General features: G+C 38.9%; 1 long non-coding RNA gene across 3 annotated transcripts in view; it reads left to right on the forward strand.

Annotated features, from left to right (window-relative positions):
* The window catches only part of LOC141575419 (uncharacterized), a 30,963-nt gene extending 14,737 nt beyond the window's left edge, over window positions 1–16,226 (forward strand). For 2 of the 3 annotated variants that reach the window (XR_012502997.1, XR_012502998.1), the window contains 3 exons: window positions 4,426–4,622; window positions 10,601–10,693; window positions 16,115–16,226. This is a non-coding gene — a long non-coding RNA (uncharacterized LOC141575419). Of the gene's footprint in view, window positions 1–4,425; window positions 4,623–10,600; window positions 10,694–15,143; window positions 15,340–16,114 lie in introns of those variants that run through there. The other variant, XR_012502999.1, reaches the window with a different exon arrangement.
* Window positions 16,227–20,816: the final 4,590 nt, after the last annotated feature.

The raw sequence follows: 20,816 nt of genomic DNA on the forward strand, positions 1-20,816 counted from the left end.
GGTCCCCTATGAACATACTAATAACTAAAAGAAATTCAGGTTAGCTACAGGTGGAGCTCCATGTGGGTCTTAGATCAGAGATTAAAAATGGTGGTTATTTTCACTCAGGGTCTCCTCCCAGGCTTTTCTCTTTGGTGTTTGCTCTCCTTTTAACCCCTGCTGTTTTGAGTCTTGCTGTCTCCCAGTCTCAGATCTGTTCAAGGAACGTTTCTCTCTAGAATCAGTGCTAATCTCTACTAGTGTTATGGTCTCTACTTACTATACTTTCTTGCTAGAACATAGTAACTTGGCTGGAATGAGAAAGCTACTTCATTTTTTAGTAAACTGTTTAATTACCAACAACATTTTAATGAACTTTTTTTAAAGTTTCAAAAATATCCTCATAGTAAAAAAGATCCACATATTTCGGAATAATGTAAAAAAGTGAAGGTACGACCCTACCCGCATACTTTCTACAAATTGCCTTTTGTAATATTTGGAAGCAATTTAGAATATTATTTTGAAATTGAACTCCAAATAATGATTTTGAAGATAATTTTGAATTAAATATAAGTTTATCATTAAAATACCTGATAACTGCAACATGTGACACATTCTTGGGCTAAAATATTGTAGCTGATTTTCAGTTTAATCGATTACAGATTATGTAATATGGTAGACATAGAGCAAACCGTATGGCATTGCTGTTCTGTAGGCCAACGGAGGTCTGATACTAGCAATTTCATTTAGTTCAACCTAACACTTTCTTATCATCAGCTCTGTTACAGGATCAACTGAATCCTTTTTCTCATTAACATTTGGATAAAAAGGGAAGATGGAAACTTTAGAAAGAATAAAAACCATGATGATTTGCTTAATTATAAAATCAGGTTGGCAAGAGAGTCCCACATTATTTGACTTTTTGGAGTCTTACTCTAGGAGAGGAATGGATGAGTGAGTGCCTTAAATGCTTTCTGGCACTGTGGGAGGCAACTGAACTTGAGTCTCTTTGTGGATTTCACACACAGCAGTTGAGCTGAGAAAGGAGGCAGTGAGCCTGTGGCAGACGCGCCCAGACACAGACCATAAGTCGTGAGGCCTCAGTGCTAGAAGCGTAATCTTCTTTCACATCACCAGACAGATGGTAACGTTACTAAGTAGTTCTAATACATGGTGGAGTAAATAGCCTTAAAAAAATCTCACAAGTGAGAATCATAGTTATTGCTAGTTAATCCATATTTAGATTACTTACAGCAAATTTTAAAAGGAACGTCAGATTCTTTATCACCTACCATACCACCCTTACACATCGAGGTGTGTATTAGTCTTTAAAAAAAAACCCAAACAAACCAAAACCCACAAACCCCAAAATCTTACCTAGGAAGGTAAATGTATTGGGGGGGTGGCTATAGTGTATTGTGTAGTCAGAATATAGCTTATTTTTGGGTTATCTGTTAGTTGCGTTAGTTGGAAAATAGCTTTCTTTTATTAAGGTGAGCCATTAAATTTTTTTAAAAATGCTGTTCAAAGCAGCATTGGCATGATCTGGAGGTTGTGGAGATTCTCAAGCCCTACCCTAGATCTATGGAATCAGAATCTGCAGGGTTTTTTGGTTTAGTTTTAAGAATCTGCAGTTTTCACAAGATACAAAGGCAATTTGTAAGCATGTTAAAGTTTGAGACACACTGTTACAGATCGTGCGTGGCACTGTTACCCCCACAAAACAATGCTGTAGTTAGTGCAACCTCAGTGAGTGCTTGTTGATTTTAATGCATGTAATTGGCTGGATCTGGATTCAGAAAATGAAACTAGTATTTTAGGAGTATAGTTATATAATAGTAATAATCAAGAAGCAGCTATCCATTTCTTCGTAATTCTTTCCTAGCTGTCTGGATATCACAAAATACCCATCTGTCCCTCTGAATGTATCCTTGAGTCTGATTCTTTTCACGCTGGATGATTAGTTGCTGTCTTGTGACTGTGTGTGTGTGTATACATACACAAGTCAACAATAGTACACAAATTAAAGGAGTAATTAGATTTTGATGAGTCAAGGTTATGTAGTCTATATTGTAATGTATGAAATAACTAAAAATAATAAAGTAGTTTGCATGCAAGGAGGGGTATAAAAAGATTAATCCAGCAGAAGGTAAGAAAGGAGCATAAAACAGTTGGAATCAGTAGAAGGGTTACTAGTGTTCATACATGAATTAAACCCATAGGTAACTGTTTATAAGAGGTAAACCTAAAGTATAAGGAAATGGAACATTTGAAAGTGAAAGGATGGACAAAACACATACGTGCAAAGATGAAGAGTAGGCTTGGTGTGGTTATTAGTATATATTAGTATAGCAGAGCACTATTGGAGACAGAGGGACAATTTATAATGATGAAAGATTTTATTCATCAGGAAGGTATGTATTACAGCTTTAAACTTATGTAATCCAGTAACATAACTGTTTTAAATGGGAGATTTTTAATACACCTCTCTTGCTGATAGCAAGGATGAGTGCAGAAATATAAGATACATATAAAAGAATATATATACTTAATAAAATTAATAAGCTTTTGATTTATTAATGAGACTGATCACAATCACATAATTGAATTAACTGAATGTATTTTAAATTCTGATTAATGAATTGTTTAGACAAGTTACCCCATTTGCCATGAAGACGTGGTCCTTTTACTTGTTCAGCAGACGTTTATCAGTCATACACTCTGGGTCAGTTAAGGGCCTCATGCTGTGAAGGAGGGGACAGAGGCCGAGGTCTAAAAGCAGAGCTAACGCAGGTGATGTGCACGTGTAAGCAGGGGTGAAGACTTGAGATTTGCACTTTAGAAAGGCCACTGTAGCCATCTCACTGAAGAAATACAGAATTGCAGGTGGGCAAGGTAAAGACAGAGCGAGCTGTTAGGGATCTGCTCCAGTTGTCTGCGTGCGGCATGGGGTGACGGAGGCGAGAAGGAGAGGTGGTATCCGAGTGTTCTGCAGGAGGTGGGATCAGCAAGGCGGGGCTGTTACTTGTGTGAGGTGGTCTGTGGGCAAAAAGAACTCCCCTGTGACTCCCAGAGCCTTGATTCTGATTGCCTCGGTGGGAGACAGTGGCATTCGCTGTGGGGGAATATAGAAGTGGAACTTCTATTTTGGGGGGAATTGAGCTTTGTTGTCTTCAGTTTGCAGAATCTGTGCAACATTCAGTTAGAGGTTGTACGCTGCACAAGAAGGGCGCTCGTCTCTTCATCGTGACTGAACTGTCAGTGTGGTGACTGCAGCAGATGTTAAGCTGGCTATCAATGCCAGAGCTGTTCTCAGTACTTTACACGTATTAAAGCACTTAACCTTCACCACAGCTGTTTGAGGTACATATTATTATCATTATCAGGACATTCGGTGTGCAAGGCCACCCAGCTGGTGGAGTGTGGAGCTGAAATTCCAAACTGCAGCAGCCTGGCTAACAGTCTGTGCTCTTCACTTTTCCACCAGTGCTGGTGTGTGTTTGAAACAAGTCGGCTTGAGAAAAAGTACCATGGTGCTGACCAGTGTGGTGAGAGTTCGCTGGTTTACTTAAAAAAAAAACCAAACAGGTATTCTGGGCCAGTGTTGGTTGACCAGGGTTTTATGCTTTGCCTTCTGGCTTTAGTTTGTGATTGAAAGTTTTGTTGACTGTAAGAAGAAAAGTCTTTCTCTCTTCTTAAGGAAAAAGTAACTTTTGTTAGTTAGCTAGCAAGTAATTTTATGGACCAAAATGTTAATTTTCCATGTCTACCATGAAATATCATAACCATGGTCTCAGCCTACCTGCAAAATCGTTATTGATTGTTCATTTCGTGGCAGGCTTGCCTGCTCTAGGTTCTCTTGGGACTGTGTAAGAAGCGTCCAGAGGAATACAGCAGCCTGTGAATTTGTTTCCATGTATTGTGTGCTCAGCCTTTAATTACCTGTATCAGTGGCGAGCACCATTAGGACCAATTTCTCACCTGCTTTGGAGGATGCCAGGGGGGCTGATTGCCGTACACCTGGCAGGTGCAAAGCAGAGCCTCAGCAGTGTTCCTTTGAATTCATTTCTAAATAGCTGCCCCACTGGACAGGCCTGATGCGGGCATTCAGAGATTACTTTCGCAATTTATGGTTCTCAACTGATGAAAATCTCGTATGTGAAAATGAGTATTAAAGGTTGTTTCCATTGCTTTACAAAAAGATGTGTTTTAAGATTTTCTCTTAAACCAGATTTATAGATACTCATTTTAATCACTACTGGATTCTATATCATTTAACATACAACAGTTGTGTTGAGTATTATATCCTTGTTGGTAGTATTAAAGGTTTTTAATATAATTGAACATCTTAAAGTTCTTAATTTAAGGAGCTATCAAATAGGTCAGAAGGTACAAACATTAGGATATGAATGCAACCTTTAAGCCTCATTTACTATCTTCTTGTAGGAGGAGAGACTTCAGCATGCAAACCTCCATCTGTTCGGCTTGCACCGTCATTTTCATTCCATGCTGCTGGCCTTCAGATGGCTGCACAGATGCCCCATTCACATCAGTACAGGGACCGTCGCCAGCCAGACATAAGTGACCAACAGGTTTCTGCCTTACCTTATTCTGATCGGATTCAGCAACCTCTAACTAACCAGGTAAGTTTACGATGTATCAGAAATGATTTGTTGGGATGGTCATTTATTCCTTAAAATGGTGTAATAGAAAACAGTCAAATTCCTTAATGGTTTTCAGTTTTACATGTCACATGGGACTTCAGATTAACAAAATATGATGTTAAGAAGTTTGCATTAAAATTTTTGTTGGTTTTTTCTCCTTCCCCTGTGTTTTTCACTTTAATTAAAAAACACATAAACATAAACACATTCTCTCATTTTGCAATAAGGGGGGAAGTTATTTCTAAAGAATATTAGTTACAGAAACTGAAAGCTTATTTTTAGGGAAAGATGGTTAAGTAGAAAAATATAAGTTACAGGAAAACAAGTCAGATTCCATTATAGCAAACTTATGGAGCTGAATTTATGCTGTTATAAACTACTTTATACACATACCTACAATTAAATGTGAAACTCCTTAAAATTAACTAAAATTAGTTATGCTGCTCATTCTAATATTCAGACTAGAGATTCAGTAATTTTTCATAAGAATAGTATAAAGTGAGTAAATGCTGAACCCTCTTGACATACATACATATAAGCATGTGTGTATGTACTTTTAATATCTTCCTGAATTAACTGCATCTACTATGTTGATTTTTGGTTTGGGAAGAATTTTTTTACTAGCTATAGTTGTGGTAGTTTCTTTCCCCCTGAGGAGTGTGTGATGAGCACTGAAAGTGGCTGTTTTTCCATGTACTTAGGAATTTGGTTTGCCACTGTTTATTTAGGTCTTTTAATATGATCAAAAACTTGGAAAATTTCAGAGTATTTCTTTTACTGGATTATTTGAGGGAAATTAATTTTTCCTAACTTAGTATGTGGTTTTAATAAGCTATTGGCTACAATTAAGTAACGCCATTATTTGAGGACACCCTTGTATGTATTAAAATAAAATATTGTCAATAGTTGACCTGATTCTACGTTTATAAAATGTATTACAGCATGTAAATAACATTCACAATAAAATAGTAAGATAAATTATGGCAGGACTTAAGAATTCTTTTATGCAGTAAATTGAGGAATTGTATGTTTGAGAATTAGAGTAGTTGGTCAAAACTGGAAAGTGTGTGTGTACCAGAAGAAAATTCTCTGGACTTCCACACAGTAGTAATAGCATAATGATCCATTTGCATTGTACTTGTAAGAAGCAAAGTATGTTTGGATGCATTTTCCCACTTGTTCAGAAGCAGCCTATCAGGCAGGCCACCTGTTTTTAATCTGTTTTGCAGCTGAAGGGACTGAGCTCCCATTTGTGATCTCTCCAAGTTTGTAGGCAGTAGACTCTGGGGTCCAGCCCAGGCTTCTTTCTTTTTAGATACAGTGTCTTTCCGCTCTAACACCTGGCATGTGCAGAGGACTAGGAAAAAACTCAGTCCTTTAAAGTTATTTTTATGGTTGTATTATTGTAGTAGATAATCTAGTTAGCTAGCAAAACACCTATTTTTAGATACAACTAACATCTTATTTGTGGATTATTTTCAAATAAGAGATAAGTTAATTTAGTATCCATTTTAAGCTGTAAAATATTTTTAGATTCATATTGTGTGAAAAAAAGTCTTTAAGTAATAATATTCAGCCAGATATTTTTGCCAAACTCCAGAAGTTTCTGAACCTAAGGCAGTCAGATTAAAAGCTTTCTTATAACTGAAGTGTAAAACACTGAAACTGTGTGCTGATGTGGCCTGGTCTACCAGACGTGGGTTCCAGATCCTGACTCATGATCTGGTTGTGTGACTTGAGTCAGGCCACATGGACCCTTCTCTCTGTTCCTTGAATGTAAGATTGGACTAGACTCGACATCCCCCCCCACCCAAGTGCCTTCTAGCTCTAAACTTTGGTAATTTCATTATTTGATTTCCATTGTTACTTGTTAATCATCCTATCAGTGTCTTTTCAATAAGATTTATTGTACAAGAAAATTGAAATGAGCTTACTTTAACATTTCATTTCTGGTAATTAATCTTTCTAATATGAGTGTGTTTCACATAAATTTAAACACAGTTTTGTTCAAAAGATAAATGTAGTAAAAGTGTAGAAAACTGTGGTTACTGTTTGGAATGCTGAGCCTGTTTGGGCTATTACAGTTTTCACGGCACCTTTCATGGTTCTTAAACTGTGTGTTCTGCATGTGTGTTATGTATGCTGTTCAGCTTTATTAATAGGTCTCAAGATAGCAAGAATGGCAGGATATAGTGTTTCTTACTCTTTACTATGTATGAAAATATGAGGTAAATGTAAATAAAATGGATGGAATAGGTATTATTAAACTAGAAAACAATTTTTTAATGAAGTCCTGTCACTTACACTATGGAATCTTTTCAGGAAAAAAAGGTTGTTTTAGCTCTTGTAACTGATCTAAGCAGGAGGTGAGAACTACTGCTTTTTTTTTTTTTTTTTTTTTTTTTGGTCTTTGTGATCTGTGTCTTCACACAGAAAGGTCAGGAGATTTAGAGCCTTGGGGGTGTGGCTGTTTTTGGCTCCCAGAGCCAGATAGCTGAGGCAGCAGGAGAATTATCTCAGCAGCAATCCCTTTTGCAGCAGGGACGTTGAGCAGCAGTGTGGAGGGGAGCTCGCTACCTGCAGCAGCTTGGTGAGCTCCTGGGTCCTCTGAACCACTGGGTTTTTTCACCCAGCTGGAGAAGGGAAGAAGGGAGCTTGTTACATTACATTTTCCTGACTTTGTGACTGTGGAAGTTGGAAGTGGACAAAGCATCAGATGCTTAGGGCTGGTTTGAGTTTGAGTATAAATTTGTAACAGTGTATTTGGAAAAATTATTTTCTAGTTCTGGATTTGTGATTATGGCATGACAGTAGTGAAAAACAGAAAATTTGGTTACCTAACATGAAATCACAATGAAAGTTAGTGAAGAAAGTGTTGTTTAGTTTGTAGGAATTAATTTGTTCTTCCCATGTGTTTTGAGCATCTACTCTGTACAAGGCACTATTGGAAGCACTGAAGTACAGTCTGATCCAAAGGCCAATTTTTTTATGGATGGAATGCATCTGGTTTATATATACATATGTTCCTGAAATAATAACTTCTGTTGCCAAAAGTCTGTAAGCAAAGTAAGATATTTAGAATTAGCTAGTCAACTCAGCCTTGTAGGCGGTTTGGCCAGTTGTGAAAATGTTAGCAGTGTCATGACATGCTAAGTGCATAATGCACACTTACACACTGTGTGCATAAAAGTGTGGTAGTCAGAATTACTTTTATAGCCAATTTCAGGTCTGTGCAGTACATTAAAAAATCTTTTTTTTGATTGTGTGATTTTGGTGTTTTAAGTGAGCATAGTTACTCCTGGAAATAATGTAGTCATTGGTTCTTTTTTCCAGTGTTTGAAATACCAGTGGAGTTGTAAGTGGGCAGGTTGAAAACTTAAACATACTTATACTTTTGGACATAACTAATTTTAATAAATGCATATGTTTATTTTATTGGTATATATTATGCATGGCTCAATTATTTTGCCCAACAAATAGCCTAAAAATGATTCCACCAAGAAGCTAGAATAGACTCCTAAAATTAACAGGGAGCCCCTGGCCCAGTGCTGTGATTCAGAGTGTGGGGTTGGGCGTGAGACTGCCTTAGTTCTCTTCTCATCTGTATTATTTTACTGGCTCTAGGACCTTGGTCAAGTAACATTACCTCAGGAACACAGGTTTCTCATTTGTAAAATGGTGACAGGAACATTACTTATTTTTGTGAGATTGTTGAGAAGATTACATGAAAGATGTAAAAATATGCATGCCCAAAATACAGTGTATAGCAAACACTTGCTGCTACAGTTATTATTTTATTGTTAACTACTTAAGTAATTCATTCATTTCTAATGGTAGTTATACCTTCTGTCAACTCTTACTACAGTGGTAATGAAGTATTTCACTTGTTCAGATTTTGTGAAACCTCACAGTGAGGCTGCACTCCAGTAGTCCAAGAAGGGTCTTGCCAAGAACATTACCTGCTTGAAAACAATGCCAGTGCTTAAAAAATAAGAAAGGAAATAGATTAGGAGAAACCTGTTTCACTACCTTAAATGCTTACAGCTTCATTCACATGAAAATAATTGACATGCTTATACTGATATTGGCTATTCCTTCAGTCTCCAAGGACTGGTATGAGAGCCAAATACTCTGTGAACCTAGTTGTACCTGTTTATATTTAAAAAAATAAAACAATATGTAATTTAAAATTTAATTCAGATTATCTTATTAAGTCTTACTATATTTTCAGACAAATAGTTATAATCGCTGTTTTTCCCCTTAAACCTTATTTGGAACTTTGAGAAGGAGAGATCATGGGAAAAGATAATTATTAACTGAATACAGTAATTCAGTGAATTTGCTATCTGGGTAACAACTTTTAGAATTTGAGTGTAGATGCAAAGGAAACTAATGTTAAGATCAGTTTGCTCACTGCTGCGATCACTCCATCTTCTCATGCTGCTGGGATGATGATTCTTTTCTTTTGTGTCCATTGTTACCTCTACCCTTCTCTCTTCTTTTTTGTTAGTAGTGTGAGTTAACTTGGTTAATTTTCCCAAGATTCCAGACATTTCTGTGAGGCCTTAGTGTGATGTGTTTGCTTTCTCTCTGCCCCTCAAATTGACCAGAGTGTCCTTTGAAAGGGGCTGCATCAGGGGATCCTGGCTCAGTAGATTTTGCTGGTATAAATGTCTGTAAGAGAGCTAGACAGGAATCCAAGGATGGCTAGTGGTAGGCACTGTAGGTACCTTGATGCAATTAATTGGTTGTGAGGATCAGGATCTCTTGGTTGCAAGAAGCCCCACTGGGATCCCCTCTACTGAGGCTTGCCACGTGGCAGAGTCAGGTGGGAACAACAACCCAGCATCATTAGCATGCTAGTTGCAGCGTCCCTGGGTGTGCTTGTGTATGGAGGACATTCGTGTTCCTGCTCCAGCCCCCATCTAGCAGGAAGCTCACAGTTGTACCCTGACTGCTTACTGGTTGATGAAAGACGTGGTTTAGCGTTGCGCTGGGATTATGGCTGAAATGGGTTTTTTGAAAGAAAGTTTCATTAGCTTTAAGGTGTCCTCTGGAACTTATTTGTGGTCAGCTCTTAGTGTAATCAGAAGTAGAGATACTGGTATTATGGATTCATTTGTTTATTCAACAGATATTTATTAAAGAACCTACTGTGTTCCAGGCACTGTTGTAGGCAAAGGTAATACAACATTGAACAAAATCCCTGTGCCACACGGAGTTTTCTTTGTAGTGGAAGGAGAACAAACCAAAACCAGTAAATGAGCAAATGTATACTAGCATGTCAGGTGGTGATAACTCAGCAGGGCGGGGGCCAAGGGAACGTGGAGGGTGAGCTCAGATGCGTCAGGTGGAGAGCATGCTTTGCTCAATTATGTTACAGAAGTGAGTGCAGATTTCAGCCTTGCTTACATTATAGGCAGATGCTTGTTGGAGGGCAGGCTCTGGGGGTGTTGGGAGCTGCACTTCTGCAGCACCAAACTCCATCTCTGCCCTGTGACCAGCTTGCTTCATGGTGCCAGCTGGGTCCTAAAATCTTGTCTTAGGAGGCTGGAAGATGAGTTAGTCTTTGTCTGCTCTGAGTCAGGTCAGGCTTAGGGATAATTCAGAAGTTTTTCCTTGGCTAATTGTATGGTGGAGAAGCCCTCTTGGGCAGCATATCATGCATGTCTCCTGAACCAGGGGTATGTCTATAATGCTGCTGTTTAATTTGGGGAACAGAACTGAAGCCTTGGGCAGCTGGGCATATTATCTTCTTGTTTCATTATTTTTCCAGTGGTTGTCTTCATTGGATTCCAGTTAAAAGAGATAACTGAAACTTCTAATGTAGATGTCTTTTTTTTTTCATAATACATATACACAGGTTACAAAAGAGGAAGTTCATGTCAGTACAATATAGTTAAAGTGCTAGTCTTTTCTGTCTAGTTAAGGTGATGCCTGATATTGTCATGTTACAGAGGCGGATGCCCCAAACCTTCCGTGATCCAGCTACTGCTCCCCTGAGAAAACTTTCTATTGACTTGATCAAAACATATAAGCATATTAATGAGGTAAGACTATTGATTTGTTATAACACCATCTACCCTGCAATAGAGTAGGGGAAAGAAGTTATTTTGTGATGTATTTAAACATACTAAATTTTTTTACTCCCAATGACTTGTCATATTGATGACTGTTATGAAGACTGGTAAGTTAATGATTTATGGATAGTACAATTACATAAAAGAAAAAAGGCATATTAACAGGGACTACAGAAAATTTAAGATAATTATGGATAACTTTTTTTCTTTTTCAAAATGTTTAATATAGGCTGAGTTATCACTTCTATAATAACTCCTCTTCAAAACAAGAAAGGGGAAGGGAGGGAATAATGACACTGGAAAAGACTGAATATGTTAGAATTTTGCTTGAATTTTTGTTTATCTGTTTCCCTATTGCCGTGGATGTCAGGAAGCTCTGAGATGTATTCAGTACCCAGGTAACAGGCATCTGGCCTAGTTTATCTATATAATTTTCTTTTTAAATTGATATGTGTTCTTTTATCTGTATCTTTTCATTGTAAGATATCCAAAAGCCTTTTTGGTGGAAGTAAGTATGATAAAAAAAATACACTTTGAATAACTCATCTTCCAACTTGACTCTTTGCGTCCAAAAATTAATTTTCTGGTGTTGTCTTAGACCTCTGGCATGATTGTTAATTGCTTCTAACCTCAACTCTAGCTCTGTAATTAATTATTAAATGAGCTTTTCTGGAGAAGAGTGCTTGTGCTTTCTTTCCTTTTCCTGGGGGCACTACATCCTTTCACACTGAAGGCTTATCTTCTACCAGTGTTAGAGCCACTTATCTAAAAAGATGTTCTTATGTGTGTATAAATTTTATAATAGTTAGATACCATTTAATCCCAGTATTTATGTTACTGTGGCATTGTGGCAAGATAAAATTGGAATGAACTCAGTGAGGAACATTTCTAAATTGGATTTTGCACATAATTAATGTGTTATAAAAGATGTGCCAAGCCAGCTTTTGGTTATCTGAAAATATCTGATAAAATAGTTAACACTTTATTAATGTCAGTTTGTTAATATCTGATAAATAGTTAAACTGTTAACAGTAACTCTGTTGAAGCTTGTTTTCAACTGTTTTGCCACCTTGTAAACTAGAATTTTTGTGATGTTGCTCCTTGCAGTGTAATTTATAACTTCCTCAGTTAGTTACCAATCACTTGGACTATTGCCTAGTCCAGCTATTATTTTTAACTAGTCTTAGAAACTATAAGAAAAACAGATATAAGGAAAATAACTCATTTTGTGATCAACCACAAGGTTCATGGCCTTTAGTGGGTGCGGGATAGGTAGGGAGCATATCTGTTTTTCATTAATGTGTTGTTATAGGCTTAAAAACTGGGCATGTCTCAGAGGCCCCTTTTATATTAGTAAAACATCAGTTCATATACATTTAAACTTTCATTTTTAAACTCTTTTGCCTTAGGATCAAATATAAAATTGGGATGGACTAGAAGGGGGCATGAAGGAACTTGAATATAAGGAGGACAAAAATGTCATTTATATTGTTTGGCATTTGTTGATTGCATCAACATGAGCAATTTTCCAAAATACCTCATATGATACACTCTTGAGATCTATGCCATTTCACTGTATATAAATTATATCTTGGTTTAAAAAAATAAATGTAGATCAGGTCCTGTTACTCTTCTTGAATGGGAGGCATTGCTCCAGTCACTTAACATCTATTTACAAAATGTATAATCTGTATAATTCTAAAGGGAATTTTACTGCAGAAATTTTCTCTGGTTATATATTAGTGTTATTCTGTAATTCAAATAGCAACTATAGAAAATTCTTTATTTCATTTGTGTGTGTGTGTGTTAAAGAATAGAAATTCATCTGTTTCCTACTGATAGCAGATTTGTCTTGATATATGGTGTGCACACCCCCCCCCAGTGATTTTAGTGACACACTTAACAATAACTATGATTATATGGTAAAAAACGGAGAAGAGTGGATGGATCGTTATGAAATTGACTCCTTGATAGGCAAAGGTTCCTTTGGATAGGTAATTTAATGGAAAATGCTGAATTTTATAGTTAGAACGTATTAGTGAATCATGTTGTTACATCTTTTTCTCAATAGTACACTTTTAATGTTTGTAAATAGATCTCAGCAACGGACAGGTTAAGTATTTGGATTGTCGTTGTTCTGTGAAGGTACTAATACTGCATCAGCTCTAGAAACTCCATTAGCGTTTTTTTGTTTTTTGGTTTTTTTGAACTTATTGAACTTAACCAGGCAGCTACTTTACTAAGTGGTTGATTTTAATCACTGATAGGTAGTATTGCCTCTTCACACGGGCTTTGGTGTCTGTGGGTGGTTCTTCATTATGTATGTTAGAGATAATTGCTTTCCTGTCTGATATTCCTCTTCAAAGAGAAAAACACTTACCATCTTCAGCCAGCACAGCAGGTGCCCTCTCACTTTTTCAGAGGCTTGGATGCCAGGGGCTGTGCCTTGACTTTGTCTCTTGGCTCCTCTTCTAACTCTGCCAGGCCTCTGAGTGGGCAGACAGTCTCCAGGATGTTCTTCTCAGGCCCCACAGCACCAGCATGGCTAAGGCTGTGACTGGTGGAGTTCTGATGGGCAGAACCACTCACTTGGGCAGCACAGCTGCTTAGGAAAGTGAGGAAGGAACTCCAGGGGACCTGGTTTTTTCACTTCCTTCCTGGCCTCTTCTCTCTACCCATGAATCTCCTCTCCTCACTTGCCCATCCTGCCCAATACAGACGACAAAACCCTAACTGCATCAGTGTCTTGCATCAGTGTCTTGCATCAGCTGAGCCCAGACTTAGCTGTCAGTCCTTCCTCCTTGCACTTCATGAAGCTTTTCTTGGGCTGTGGCTTCCCAAGCTGTTCCCACTCCTAAATCCCCCATCTCATTGGGTTGCCGCAGAGCTGTTTTATTTGAGATATGGTTTCCTGTTCATCCCATTCTCCATTGCCTTGCAACTTTTCTGCAGTGAAGCAGTTATTAATTTGCAATCCAAATACTTCTGACTTTTTGACAATTTTGGGGGTTGTTTTTGTTTTTTTCTTAAACTGTGGAACCTACATGTTCTTACTTATCTGTTCCTGCCTTGTGAGAAACAAAATATGCCTCTATCACCCTGTGAGGAAAGGTTTTCCTGTATGAATCTGATTGTGTTTAGGACAGAAAGAATACTGTAAGACACTAGCAGCCACAGGCTGAGACCAGGACACATCTAAGCGGTGAAACCTGAAGGAGATACAAATAAGGTTGTTAGCAGAGCTCTGCAGTTCTGGGGTGTCTCTGCCAGGCCCTGATGTCATGTGTACAGTATGCCTGCTCCTTTCCATGATGTCAAGGAATTTTTGTAATTATACATAATTCAGGGCCTTTTCCCTTGATTCTAACCTCTTTCTTCTGAGGCAGGGGTTTCTCAGTGTTATGGGAGCCCTTCTGTATCAAAATATTACTTCTTGTCAGAAGCAACTTCTACTTCTCTGTCAAAGCCTCTTAAGGAACGGTGTTTCTGAGGCCTACCACTTATGTAGGTAAGGCTGTGAATGCGCTGGGTGGAGTGATTTCTGTCTCCACCCTCAAAATCACACTGACACTCTGGCAGTTGCCTCCAGCAGGGCGTCGTCTGACTTCTGTGATGCCCACTGTGCAAGTCATGGCCATGCGGCTTGCTTTTTAAACTTAGTTTTCCCTGACACTTACTCTTCAAGCTCACAGTTATCCTCCCCCTCCCCTTTGCCTTTTCTCATACTCTGATTTCTAAGAGAATGCTACATCATATACTTGTGAAAATACAGGCCTGTTTGACATCAGGATTCATTTTCCCAGATGAGACTGATGGACACCTTTCTCCTAGGCTGAAGTGTGTTCAGGGTCAGGGCCTCTCACTCGCCAAATAAATTCTTCCTTATTGACTTTGTCAGGCTTTCTCTAAATTCTCTGCCAGGTCCTTGTCAAATAAGCAGCTCCTTCATTTCTTAGGCCAGTGGTTATCAGTCCTGATTGCACATTGAAAATTTCCAGGGAGCTTTGGGGATGGGGGCTTGGGGGGGAAGGACTGATGCCTAAGCTCCAGACTAATGAACTAAGAATCTCTGACTGAATTCTGGACATCGGCATTCTTGAAAACTGCCTATTGAATGTATAATTCAAGGTCAACAATCATTGTTTTATCACTGAGCCAGTTAACTATTTGCAAAGTCAGTAAATAGTTGGGGCCCTGTTAGTGGCCTTTGTCCTGGAGACCATTAGGATCTGGGCACTAAACTGCCACTCTTGATGTAGTCAGTATGGTCAGTGAAAGAGAAGAATATCAAAACCACTTGGTCATGGTCAGATGCTTACGTGGGTCACCTCTGATTTAAAAGGCAGTAGGCAGTAGTTTATTTTAGAATTGGGTGAAACCAGAGATACTGCTTTTTTTTATATTTCAAATTTGATTTCAGCTAAACCATTTATGATCTGCCATTGACAATAACCTTGACTGATGTGGATCTTGGACCATGCATCCATTCTCTTCCTCTAATCCAGTGATGCTCAATCAAAACATTGGAATCACTTGGAGTTCTACATGCATCTCCAGACATTCTGAATATGCTAGAAAATGTGTCTAAAGCTATTATCTATTCAGACTATATATAATGTTACAAAAGTAAGAATATTTAATCAGGTATAGTGGTTATTTCTAATTTGTATAGATACAGTATTCTTTTATCTTTGTATTTGTTTCCTAGTTTTTAATGTAAATTTCTTTGTCAACAGTGTGAAACTTGTTTAAATGAGTAAAATTTAAAATGAGAGGTGTGCAGTCACTTGTTCATGAACACTTCAGTTTCCTTAGCATTAATTCTCATTTTAAAACTCAAAATCCTCTAATTATGATATTTTAACTTATATCCTGCTTATTTAAAAATTTTTTTTTAGTCTGAAGTAATTCTCTTATATGCCTATGAAAATCTAATTTAAATTTAGAAAGTTACCTACATTTTCCAAATGACTTACAACCTTTTAAATATCTCACATGTATACTTAGAACTTAAACCAGGTTTTTCTCGCATTAAAAGAATAGTCAGACGTATTGTTTTATAATGTTATTTAGTAAGAAAGGTGGAAAACCAAAGCACTTGTCAACATTCATAATTTATTTTTGAAAGAGGAAAATAGTTATTCTAATTTTGTTAAGAAACTTACCTACTTTGTGGATGTTTAGAAATACTATAAGGATACAAAAGAAATCCAATTGAAAAGATTGACTTAAAGTGACAATAAAGTAGTAAATGGATGCTGTTAAATGGAAATGAATAGAATCTCATATTTAGGAAGGTCAGAAAAATGGGAATTAGATAAATGCATAATTAAGGTGAATTGTAAATTGTTGTTAATGAAATAGATATTATTTATCTTTTTTCACTTTTAGGTTGTAAAGGCATATGATCGTGTGGAACAAGAATGGGCTGCCATTAAAATAATAAAGAACAAGAAGGCTTTTCTGAATCAAGCCCAGATAGAAGTGCGAATTCTTGAGCTCATGGTTATTTTTATATGATAATATGTTGATTTTATCTTAAAGTGATTGAATAAAAATCAGTTATTTCTGTTGGAGGGCATACAGATCTATATATATTACTTGATCTGGTGGTGGTATTTTAAATTTTAGGAATGGCGTTCCAGGTGGTACATAGTCTAAAAACAAATAAGAATAGTCTCTCTCTCTCTTTTTTTTTTTTTTGCAACTTATGAGTGACATTTGTTTGCTTTATTGATGCATTAAACTCCAGAGATTTCTTTGTTTAACTTTAATCGTTTCTAATACAGCTTAGAAATTAGAAGTGAGGTACTATGTTGTTAATGATTATAGAACCATTTTTGAAATGTCTTCCTCAAGAAATAACAGCCACCATGTCTTGAACATCTACCATATTGCTTGTGCTTTTCCTCCATTGTCTGCAATAGTCATATCAGTCCTGTCAGGAAGGTGGCAGAATCCTCACACTGCAGATGGTCTCAAAGAGTAACATACCCAAGGTCCCAGGGCTCAGAAAAAAAAAATGGGACAGAAGAGTTACGAAAATAGTGACTTTTAGGGCCAATTGATACATTGGTAAGCTATCTTCTAGTTATATATTCTTTAATATTATTTTTAATCAAATCTAAGATGCCAGTGATCTCCAGACATCATTGTTTTATTTGATGACACTGAAATGAAAAGCCACCAAGAAGAAACAAATTGCTGCCAAGTATAAAAAAAAAAAAAGATGCTATAAATTTTAAGATAGATCATTTAATTATATAATTTTAAAAATAAGCATATATTAGCGACTCATGTTCAGAAATGCGGGCTGGTTTACCTGGTAACCATGAGGTTAAGTTTTTATTAACAAACACCTATTTAATAAATTAGGAGAGGGCATTGTGGCTGCCAAAATGATAGAAACAAACACTGATGTTTAAAGAAAAATGGTCCAGAGACTCAGATTAGATTTCATATATGAAACACCTTCATTCATATTGTTGCAATAAAATGAGCTTATCCTATTCATTTTTATTCTTTACTATCATTATAGATTGTCTGAGACACTCCATACTAATGACATTTGCATTTGAACACTTTTCTCATCTAATTCACTGAAAATTTGGTCTTCATTGTTAGTTACAACTTAGTATAAACTGGGCACATTTCCATTCAATGGGTTAGAAGGCCAGGAAGGACATTGTGAAGATGCTTGAATTATAAAGGAGGCATCTGAACATACCTCACCTCTTCTTTCTCTTCACTCTTATGATTTATTTTGAGTTTTTGATTAAGTGGCAGACAAAATATTGATAGCATCACTATGCCATTTTAATTCTGCCTTTTTGAAAGAAAACATGAAATGTTAGCTACTTGGTTATGTTACAATAATGGCTGTCATTTTTGTTTTTAATAAAATAAGTTTAATGACCAACTCGCAGAGGCAACCCAAAGGTGCTGTGCGGCCTTCCTCTCTGCCGCCAACCTCTTCCCCTGACCTCACCACGCCCGCTCCCAGGAACAGGCAGATTTAAAGGCTTCAGACCTGCGAACATGTAGGAGCGGAGGAAGCCCCCAGGCAAGGCAGCTAGGGACATGGAGGAAATCCATTGGATGGCTACAGGCACCCTATTCCACGGTCCCCGAAGCAAAACCACAACACCAGATCGTAACCCGCATCTAGTGTGCCTGTCTGTCTCAATGCCAGGCTTAATGCCAATCAATTGGAGGATGGGAGAGGCTAGACTATGTGTGTGTATGTCAATATATCTACTGGAGGATGAGGCGAAAATTATGTCTCACTATTTGCCTGCCTCTCTATCAATCTATCTATCTATCTATCTATCTGGGGAGGCATAGCAGTAAGATAGTGTGTCATTTACTTTTCTGTCTGTTGGAGTAGAATTTTAGTGTGTCTATATAGCTACCTAGCTCTTTGAGGAAGAGGAGAAGGCTTGTGTGTGTGTGTGTGTGTGTGTGTGCGTGCGGGTGCTCCTGGGGATCTGTCTATCTATGTATCTGTATCTAAAGGGTGAGGAGGCTACTGTATCTGTCTATCAGTCTATGTAGGTATCTGATGGAGGTAGAGTAGGCTAGTATGTCTGTCTGGCTGTCTGTTATCAGATATGTATGTATGTACCTATACCTAATGGAAAAGAATGAGGAGGCTTGATTATCTATCCCTCGGTCTGTCAGAGGAGGAGAAGACTAGTGTTTGTCACTCTGTGTATCTCAGAGATTTCTCTACGTATATCTAATGGAGAAGATGGAGGATTTCATGTGTCTGGCTATCTGTCTGTCTCTCTAACAGGAGAAGGTAGAGGCTAGTGTGTGAATCCGTCAGTCTCACTTTCCATCTATCTAAAGGAGGAGTAGAAATAGTCTATACCGTTTGTCTATTTATTACCTAATGGAGAAGGCGATTAGTGTGTCTCTCTACCTACTTAATTGAGGACTGGTAGGAGGGAAGTTTGTGTGTGGGTTTGGGTTTGTGTGTGTGTGTGTGTGTGTGTGTGTGTGTGTGTGTCTGTCTATGTATGTATCTGTCTACCTATATAATGGATTAGGAGGAGAAGGTTAAGACATATGGGTGTTTCTAAATGGAGGAAGAGGCTAGTGTGTCTGTCTGTCTATTTTTTGTCTCTCTCTCTAATGGAGGAAGCCTCCCTTTATTAGGCCCAGCTGGAGGGATGCCAATTCCCACCCTGAAGCAGCAGAGGGCGCCCTTATTGCACGCCCAGGGGGACACTGGATGGAAATCCAAAGGCTTCCCTGGACAGCCCGTGCATCCCTCTTCTTCCCTCTGTGTAGGCGCCACTGCCACTCCACCCCCCCACCCCGCCCCCTGACCATCCCGCACTTGCCTCCCGGGAGCCGGAAAACACCCAGATGTGTACCTCGTGTACCTAGGGTAGCAGAGACCAACCCTAGGACCGGTCAATGGGGAGATCTGAGCAAATACACGGGCTCGGTGGAGCAGCCCCGCCTCCTCAATGCAGCCCCTAAGAACACCGCGCCTGCCTCCGGGACACAGGCTGAGCTGGAAACATGCATATTGGGAACCTGGGGAAGGAGAGGCCGCCCCCAGGCCAGGCGCTTGTGGAGATGGGAGCAAACTGATCGGCTCACCCGAGGCAGTCCTCTAGAAGCGACATCCCTGTCCCCTGAGCACACCTCGACAGCTTCCTAGGACCTGGCTGACAAGGACAACTAAATCCCGCACTCCTGGGGTAGCAGAGGCTGCCCCGATGCCAGGAGAGGGGGAAATGGGAGGAAAATGACCGATTCGCCGAGGCATCCCCCTTAGATGCTCTGCCGCTTCCGTAGATGCCGCTGACCTCTTCCACTTTCCTTACAACGCCTGCTGCCACGAGCAGGCTAACTTGAAAGCTTCAGTCCGTCGAATTTGGGGGAGCGGGGGCCGCCCCCAGGCAAGGCAGCTAGGGACATGGGATAAAATCCTATGTCTCGCCAGTGGCACACCTGTCCCCGGTCGCCGCCTCTGAAGCCCAACCCCAAACTGCACAGCGCCTCACGTGTGTCAGTCTGTCTGACTGCCTGGCTGATTGTCTATCAATTGGAGGATGCGAGAGGCTAGACTATGTGTGTGTCTGTCTATATATCTACTGGAGGAGGAGGCGAAAATTATGTCTCTCCATTTGCCTGCCTCTCTATCTATCTATCTCTCTATCTATCTGTGTATCTATCAATCAATGTAAAAATCGACCTATGTAGTGCAGGCACAACAGTAGGTAAGTGTTTCTTTTTATTTGTGTGTCTGTTGGAGGAGGAATTTAGTGTTTCTATCTCCCTATCTACCTACTAGAGGAAGAGGAGGATGCTAGCCTGTGTGTATGTGTGTGTGAGTGTGTGCGTGCGGGTCTCTTTATCAAAGTATGTGTAACTAAAAGGGGAAGGGCTTACTGTGTCTGTCTAACAGTCTATGTGTGCATCTAATGGAGGAGGAGTAAGCTAGTAGTCTCTCTGTCTATATATGAGATATCTATCTAAGCACCTGTATGTATTCGAGAAGAAGGAGGGGGCTAGAGTGACTATGTCTTTCTGTCAGAGCAGGAGAAGAGTAGTGTGTCTGTCTGTCTGTGTGTCTGTGAGTGTGTCTCTATCTATATCAAATGGAGAAGTAGAAATAATCCCATGTGTCTGGCTATCTCCCAGTATCTCAAACAGGAGAAGGTAGTGGCTACTGGGTGTATCGGTCAATCTCACTTTCCATCTATCTAATGGAGGAGGAGAAAGAAGGTATTAAGTTTGTCTATCTATTATCTAATTGAGAAGGAGATTAGTGTATCTCTCTACCTACTTAATTCAGGAGTAAGAGGAGGCTAGTTGTGTGTGTGTGTGTGTGTGTCTCTGCCTATGTATGTATATGTCTACCTATATAATGGATGAGGAGGAGGAAGTTAGGATATACGGCTGTTTCTCAATGGATGAAGAGGCTAGTGTGTCTGTCTGTCTCTTTATTTGTCTCTCTGTCTATCTAAAGGAGGAAGCCTCCCAGTATTCGACCCACCTGGAGGGATGCCAATTGCCACCCTGAAGCAGCAGAGGGCGCCCTCATTGCAGGCCCAGGGGAACACTGGATGGAAAT

Source organism: Camelus bactrianus, chromosome 3 (assembly GCF_048773025.1).
Source record: "Camelus bactrianus isolate YW-2024 breed Bactrian camel chromosome 3, ASM4877302v1, whole genome shotgun sequence".
Taxonomy (NCBI): Eukaryota; Metazoa; Chordata; class Mammalia; order Artiodactyla; family Camelidae; genus Camelus; species Camelus bactrianus.